We start from the raw sequence: 8934 nt of genomic DNA, 5'->3' as shown, positions 1-8934 counted from the left end.
CTAATAAGAAATAAATACACCAATTATCTAAGTCTCATTACCTAGCACTCAGAACTTTTAGTTAAAAAACATGTATATGTGATTGCAACTAATTTACCTTGGTGGATGCACAGGAAGATTTCTTTCTTTCAAACAGGTGTCATCACCCTTTCTCCAGCAAACAACAGCCTTTTGTTCTCTCCATAAAATGAATGACTTAGCTTATATACTAGATTGTCTTGCAAAGGCAGTAGTACTGTTAGCTGTGAACAATTGAGAGTATACAATGTGGCAAAATATTTCATGCCAAATAATTATACAGTACACAACAGAACAAGTATGTCCTCTAGTTTAGGCACATTTATTAGACATTGCAAGGAACTTCACGTACGGTGGTCCAGCAAGAAGCATGACAAACACAGTTAAATTTGATAGCATACAAAATTACATCATCATACTTCTAGTATAGACATAATGAATTTAGATTTCCACACACTATGGATGGCCTGCTGATCCTCGTAGACCTCACGTAGGGTGGGGCACATGGAAAATTAAATTTTGTAAGTTCATTCGATTCCAGGAACTAACAATTATTGATAGTATCAAAAAAATGAGAGGTCCAAGAACAAGAAATAGAATAGGAACTGCATTATGTTAGACATCTCAACACATTAGTCAGATGCAATTAATTATAGTTCTTTGTGGGGTGCTAAAAGCTAGGGTGATGCTACCAGAGTTTAATCTGAGATCCAAAGAACTAAAAGCTAAGGTGATTTCACCTGAGTTTAATCAAGCACAAAAACATTACATAGCTCTTGCCTATAAGCTGCAGAGAAGTAACAGACAATACTAAGATATTTTAGGTTTGGCGATACTTATTTAACTGAAGAAATGAATGATGTAACCATCGACATGGCAATAGAAAGAATGCTTTTGCCATGTAATGGCAGGACTTGAGGCGATCTACATGGCAAAAGACTGAAATTTAAAGAACTGCAAGTCTGAATTTGCTGGACAGGTGACAGTGTTAGGCAAAAACATGAAGGGAATGGAAGACTAAACTTTAAACAAACTGCTTCATGATCTGTCTATTAGACTTGACAAATTAAAAACCTGAAACACATAGCATCAGGATCTGTCCACTTGAATTGGTGAAATAAAAAACTGAAAGACTGAATATCACCTGAACTTTGTTTCCTTGCATTGCATACAACCAGGCCGATAGCTGGACACCTGGCAACTAAGAATTTGCTAGATACAACCAGGCCGACTACAAGAACAATCTACAAAAGTTGTCGATGGAATCGACAAATGCAAAATAGAGCCTTCTTCAGTTAAAACAGCTACTTAAAACATGCTCTGGTAGTGTCTTACCTGATTCGGCAGCTCTACAACATCTTGGAAGGCAATGAGAAGAGTATTAGTAGATTCCACTGCTGCAAAGTTCATTAGAACATAGTTAACCATAAAGGTAGCAACTTCAGTAATCCTCCCCACTCCATGTGATAGATAGATGAAAAACAATTAGCTAGCTTATATTAGGAACAACAGCAAGAGTCCATAGGAAGGCATAATCATGTGTTCATTCTAAATGTTTTTTTAAGCTGAGTGCCATATTGCATGCTTCCAAGAAAATGACATACTGTAAATGAAGATAGGAAAATCTGCACATAGTTTTAGTTTCACAATTTGACTACTAGACCTACAGCACAGGCCAAACAAGCAACTTCCAATATGTAGTCCCAAATATTTTGCAAAATGGAATGGTACTTGGCGGATTTTCTCACCATGTGGGAGCTCAGGAAGAGTGGAAGACATGCGCCATGGTAGTAGACGACAGCGGCATAGACAGACATGCATATCGCTGGTGTTGTTGAGCTGTGAAACGAGATCAGCCAGATTGACACACATCGGAACCACATAAAAGGTAACCCTGAACTAGTTATATAAACAAATTTACTTTAAGTTGCATTTGTAAAAAAAAAGAGAAAGCAAGAATAATGCCACATCAGACAACTTTACACAAACCCTACCAAGCACTGATTTATCCCATTGGCTAACTCTGGTAAAAGAGACCATAAATCCATATAATGTAATCACAGTTCATAAAACATCTATACCATGGGAACTGTAGATACCTCTTAGTTGACGTTGCGGATCACAAACTCACTCGCCGCCATTGTGGATCACAAACTCACTCACCAAAAATACCTACAAGAACAAAATTGATTTTCAATCAACAAGAAGTCAAAAAAATTGGCAAAGGAAAGAGGTTCTTGAGAACAGCAGTAGTCCTTTCTCCACTATGCAATAAATTACACTGTTAATGGCAACGTCACTACATCCAGCAAGACGAGCATCAAATATATATAGAAAAGGGAGATATCTAGGTAAGATAGCGTAAAAGGCTACATCAAGAGAACTAGAGTGTTAATCCACTTTCCACTTTTGCTGAAATATAGAATCAACAAACAAAGTATTAGTCTACCTCCCTATTAATGTTTCCCAATATAATACTTAGTGCTAACCCTGACAGTTCATTTGGTTTTATTGTAAGATCTCAACCTTTGTACTTTCTTCCTAATTAGCATCGAAAGGCGAACTATTGCCTTTTGCTGAATTGAAAGCAGAAACCAAAATAATTTACTGAATTGGAAGCAGAAAACAATGTAAAAATTCTATAAATAAACTGCGTCATGAGGAAATGGAAGCTCTGTCGAATGCTTTATAAGATACTTCACTAAATCAACTTGACATGAGTAGTAGCTTACACATTACATAAGTGCTAAATATGGATAGTAACTTGCAAAGCACATTCGGATATGTGGACATGTCAAATTCGTTTACAACATACACGGACACCATGCTTAATCTGCACAAGGTTTCCCAATAGGCTATGACAAAATTAATACATCAATCAACCATAACTATTCTAAATTTCCCTAAAAAAAACTAGATCTCCCTGATCTTGATGGAGGGGATGAACAGACGAGAGATGTAGGGAAGGGGCACGAACCTGAAGGTGGTGAGGGAGATGTGCGCATGAGCCTATGCTCCTCTACTCCGATGCCAGCCTCGCTTCCTTTGCACGGTGGATCTGCATGACAAGGAGCAGCCCGAGCATGAGCATACCTTGGAGACCCACGGCTGCCATGGAGGGTTGCGCCGCCATGGATCCGCCCACGCCTTCCTAGATCCGACGTGGGACGGAGCGGAGGCCGAAGAAGGGGCCCAACACCGCCTGGGAATAGGTCCGACCAGGGGCGTCTTCAGAGGGCTGGAGGCCAGGGATGGTGGCACCGCCTAGGGAAGATGAAGAACCGATCATGCTACCTCGCTCGTACTCGCACTGCACACAGCCATGGCGGCCGCCGCTTGGATCTCTAGCTGGCCGTAGCACTTGAAGCTCTAGCTAGTTACGCCGCTTGGGGGGCCTAGCTTGGAGTTGGACCTCCGGCTAGCCGTGCCTCTTGGGGGCCCCATGTCGGTGCCCCGCCACCGAAGTAGAAGCTGCTGCCGCCACCTTTTCCACGGTTGAGAGACCAAGAGAGATGGGTCACAAGCATGGGAGTGAGCTAGGGTTGCTGGGCCATCGAGGTAGATCCATGATTTGCAGCACCTAAGCAAGACGTGCACAAATCTATTGAGGGGAGGAGCTCACCACGGCGATACATGCCCGAACTAGAACTATAGTGCTCGCACAGCAACGAGGGAGGAATGATGGAGAGAGCTAGTGCATGGAGAAGACGAGGAAGAGAGACTGTAGGGGAGGGGATAAGGCTGGGTCCGCTAGGTGGAAGACGAGAACAGCTGGCGGTGCCTCTTTCTCTGGGATTTGGAAGGGAAGGCTCTAGGGTTTCTATACTCACGGGCTAGGCCAAAATTTGCGCGCGAGGGCCAAATGTAAGTGGGCACGTGAGCTCAATGTAAGTGGGCGCGTGTGCAAGGTGGGGCCCTTCTTTTTAGCAATAGACAGATTGATGTTGTACCTATTTTCAGCGATAGATAGTTTGACGTTAAAGATGATTACCTATAGCGACAGATAGTTAATCTCTAAATGGAGAATTAGTGTCAGATTATTTGTGAATTATCTTTAGCGTCAGATCATCCATCAATAAAAAAAATTTAGCATCAGATGTCTGACGGTGATATGGTGTTGTGGTGTAGTGTCTTGGCCTACTGAAGATGGTGGCTAACCGCCGATGGGCTCGGCGACTCTATATAGTTTTCTTATCTATATGCTTTTGTTAGAGGATGTCATGTATGATAGCAATGTGTTTGGAACTTATATTATTGAAATCATTTGAAAGCTATGTTGGTTTCACTAATCGGTTTTGAAACTCAAACTTGTATTATTATTTGTGAACTCGTTATAAACATTATTTCCGCTGCAACTCTATGTATATGATGTGTATTTGCTTAATCATGCGATCTTGGTTGTGATGTTGATGTACCGAGGTCCTTCGTGACACTCGCGGACTACTAGGTTTATATAAGTGAAAGTATGTGCGTGCCAACGTGTTAAACGGGGGCAGCCATACTTGCACTTGTATGAATTGGGCGGTTCTATCACAGTTGGTATTAGAGCAAGATTAAGCATAATACTATCATGTACATAGTTTTAAAAACAAAGTTTTGATTTTAAAAGCCTATTTGGACTAAAACCTTAGCTACAGGCAAATTTGTCAAAACTAATTTGCAAAACTATGCTAGTGACAACCTCTAGTTAGGCCCAATTAAGGACTACTAGGTGGTTAAGTAAACTAATACTAACTATGGGAGATTTACTTAATTGCAATTTTTATTTCATCGTCCATACGGTGTGCTATTGTATGGATGCCATTCGCTTGAATAGTAATGTATGGATCAATATACCTCTACACCCAGGTAAGTTGGTGAGTGGCATGACCACAAGATGTGAGCATGCGGTCAAAGGGGAGAGGTAGTTTTGATACTAAAGTATATATATATCTCATATATATGGAAGTATTTAATTGTGGGTTAGTTTTGATATGCATATTTATATGTATGTATAGATGTATTTATATATGGGTAGCTTTGATATAGAAGTATATTATATATATATGGAAGTATTTAGAATGAAACATAGAGACCAAATTTTCATTTCCACATACATATAATTGTGGGGTTGGGCTGAAATGGAATCTTCTGCAGGTATGCTAACCACGAATGCGTAGATTCAATGTAGCTGACAACTAGCTATATATCAAGAGAGTATGTATTATGCCACCAACATAGAATGTGATTGCCACCTTAGGTTGGCAATTTTGTGAGGATGAATAGGATGGTCATGCATCATGATTGTGCTTGTGCATAAATATGCTTCCCTCACTTTGTTCTAATACTAAGTAACTTGTGATCAATGTGATATTACTATCTTCCCTGTGTAAAGCTAGGCAAAATACCTTGTTCCATGCCGTTTGAATATTTGTGCTTGAAGATAGTGTGTGATTAGCTTTGCCTTGTATGTTTGCTTCCAAAGGAAATAGATGACAAGTTAGTAGTTAGCAAAAGCTTCACCCTTTTGAAAACTAAAACTGTTAGTGATACCTTGTTAGAAGCCCGCACATGTTTTTCTTTTAAATATAATGTTAGGTTCTTCCTTTCAAGTTATCTTCACATTAGTTCTTTAGACGTGTGGTTGCTTGCTTTCTAGGTATTACCATGATGTATGAGTGAATGTGTTGTGATCTAGGTGGTACCATAGTTGTCACCCTTTTTGTCCTCGGTAAGCATGTGAGTGTGAATAGCCTTATCCTGGAACAACACTCAAGTTATGTTAATCTCATGGTTGTCTCCAAGATATTCCCTTGCTTAGGTGCTTGAGCCTGTGTGTGTGATTGTTAGCCCTTGAATGTTTGTGTATCCATGCTTTTGCTTGACTCATGAGTCCAAGCTTGGTTCCCTTAAACGCTTCCATATATCATTGATGTCTTGCTCCTATGTGTGAAGACCCTACCCAAAATCCTTGTCGAACACTCTACCCTTATCCTAAAGGTGATCCGGTGCAATGCTAACCTCTCGCTGCCTAAACCTTGGAGTCTTTTCCTTGGAAATCATTTCGTTGCTTTATCAACTGAATCCCTAGTTAGTCTATCGGCTTTGTCCCTCGAATTTTGCTTGTTTAATCTCCAACTCTCTCAAGTATCGGAATGTTTATCAGTCTTGATCTCATGTTGCTGCCCAACAAGACCAAATCCCATGTAAATTTTTTCTCTAGAGATCTCTATTGGTGGAAGCTAGATATGCATGGAAATTTAAGCAAGAGTCTCACACTTAGTTGTCTGCATTAGTTAATCTATGTTTCTCCTGTGCCATGTCTTTACCGTGGACCACCCCTTGTTGACTCCAAACCTTGTGACTATCTTTGCTTGCTCATAGTGCTTGTTCTTAACCCAATATGTGCCACTTGAAATTTCACTTTGGTTGTGTTTTCGGTAATGGTGTCTTGGTTAATGACTAACGGTGCTGTGACAGAACCTAGGGCCCCCTTGTGGTCGACCGACACATGGTTGTGCTACTAGTTGCGCACTGGTATTGAGGTTTCTAATCATGATCCATTATAGAACTACACCGATGTGTTATTTTCACGTGAGCTCTTCCTTGGTTATCACTCCATATCTAATCGGAAGGTCCATATATCAGACCAAAAGTAGTAGAGTTTCCTTCTGAAGTTGCAAAAAGGATAACCTAGAAGAATAGATCACCGACATAAACAATAGCAGACTACAAGAGGTGGTAGACAAGTGACTCTACTTGATTGTCCCTATAATGACATCGATCATCTAGTGAGCAACTTGTGTCATCCCCGTTGGATCAGAACGATACACAATACTTAAATTTGGACAAGTTATCAATCAGATGATAAATGGACTGAGATATTATGTCCTGTAATAGGTCACCTGGTACTCATGAGCTTCCTATCCAAGTTCTCAATCTTTAGGTGCATAAGGATCATGTAGACCAAAACCGACCTTCTTGGGTGTCACTCCTTCTCGGCTGACTTCCATGGCGACTATTTGTTTGCGCATCCACTACAATTGTTGCCATCAAAAAGGAAATTTTGGAGCTTTTTAAGTGTTGAGAGACAACTAATTATTTACCAGTAGGAAGGTTAATCTCCAGCTAGGTAACGACTCTTCGGTAGCTATGATGGCTATGTCTCACAAAACAATGACCAACAAGGAGTTGATCAACTAGTCAATGGCCTGAGTGGCATGGTATATTCTAGAGCCATTGTGATCAAGTCAATTCCATCTTGAACCATTACATAGATAGTGCAAAATGCTATATCAGCTAAGTAAAGAGCTAGAGAAAGCACGTCCCTATTTTCAGTCAGCATCGTTATGCATATGGTGCCATCAAAGGATTTGTTCAGGACTCTATTAGATGAAGCACAAAAGGGTAGTTAGAAATGGTCCCTTATCTTTGCTGGACTGCCCCTCTACATGTAGTATGATGCATTGTGCCCTACAAAAACAGCCCACAAGTCTAGTGCTTGTGTATCGTCGAGTTGGTGTCTAAATCAATGGTTGAGGTTGTTTCCTAAGAGGCATGTAAGGAAAAACCCTAGCCTCCATCCTCAGTGAGAAAGCTACTATTGCCTGCTTTAGCAGGCTTACCCTTGTTTGTCGTTGTTCATATTCTATACAGGGTATTGCAGAATTGGTTGTGATTCACCAACACTAGTTTCTGAGCAACTTCCAATCTGAATCAACCTAATCAAGAGGAAGCTCAACACTAGTTTCTGAGCTATGGATGACAAAACTCTACGTGAGTTTTCTGCTCCGAGCACCGAGTACATTCACACTGGACCAACACTCAAAACCAACAACCTTGAGTTTGAGCTCAAGCCAAGCCTCATCAACATGGTGCAAGCTACTCCATTCGGTGGAAGGGCACATGAAGATGCTAGTGCTCATCTTCAGAATTTTCTAGAAATTTGTAGCATAATCGTCATCAAGGACGTTGCTCAAGACATCATACTACTTTCCTTGTTTCCATTCTCACTATTAGGAAGAGTGAAGCAATGGTTCTACACCAACAAAGACAACATCAATACATGGGCAAAGTGTTCAAAGGCCTTCCTATAAAAGTTTTTCCCAGTAGGCAAGACCAACGCCTTAAGAGGAAAGATTTACAACTTCCAATAGCAGAAGGGAGAGACCATTCTAGAAGCATGGGAACGTTTCTAAGAATATATTTCAGATTGTCCTCACCATGGAATGGAAGATTGGTTGCTCATGCAAAGTTTCTACCATGGATTAATTCATAAAGCTCATGAACAACTCGATGCCACTACTAGAGGGTCATTTATTTTACTCACCCTTGGAAAAACTAAAACTCTTATGGAGAAGATAACCTCTAATCAAGGCTGGTCATCATACAACATCCAATCATGCAATAAGAGTGAAGAAGTACTAGAAGAGGTGTGTGCATTGTCAACCAAGATGGACATACTATTGAAATGGCTCGAATAGCGAGCCAATTACAAGAGACATAGTTAGGCCATTACAGATGCTTTCAATGCTCAAAACACATGTGGAGAATATTTGGGGGTTGAATTCCCTAACTATCAAGAGGATGTAAACATCATTGGCAACAATTTAGGTTCACAACAATAGTGACAAGGCTGGAATCAACAACAATAGTCAGCTTACCAAGGTAAGTACCCAGGTAATAATTATAATTCTTTTAATTCCAAGCAACCATCCTTAAGAGACTTAATCTTAGAACAAGCTAGGATTAATGAGAATATTTCTAAAAGGCTTGGTTTTAATGATAAGGTCCTAGAAAACATAAATACTAAAATGGATAGTTTTTCTTTTGCCATAAAAGACCAACTTATCTATAATAAAAAGATAGAATCTCAATTAGCCTAGTTGGCCGTTACTCTGCCTTTTGCTACTAACCTTGAAAAAGTCAACACTATAA

General features: G+C 40.2%; 1 non-coding gene across 1 annotated transcript; it reads right to left on the bottom strand.

Moving 5' to 3' along the window:
* Nucleotides 1-8120: 8120 nt before the first annotated feature.
* Nucleotides 8121-8227, bottom strand: LOC136498801 (small nucleolar RNA R71). The gene has a single exon (XR_010769799.1). It is a non-coding gene; the product is annotated as a small nucleolar RNA R71 (small nucleolar RNA).
* Between the last annotated feature and the right edge of the window lie 707 nt (nt 8228-8934).

Source organism: Miscanthus floridulus, chromosome 12 (assembly GCF_019320115.1).
Source record: "Miscanthus floridulus cultivar M001 chromosome 12, ASM1932011v1, whole genome shotgun sequence".
Taxonomy (NCBI): domain Eukaryota; kingdom Viridiplantae; phylum Streptophyta; class Magnoliopsida; order Poales; family Poaceae; genus Miscanthus; species Miscanthus floridulus.
The sequence above is the reverse complement of the archived record's forward strand: the minus strand, read 5'-3'. Positions and strand labels throughout refer to the sequence as shown.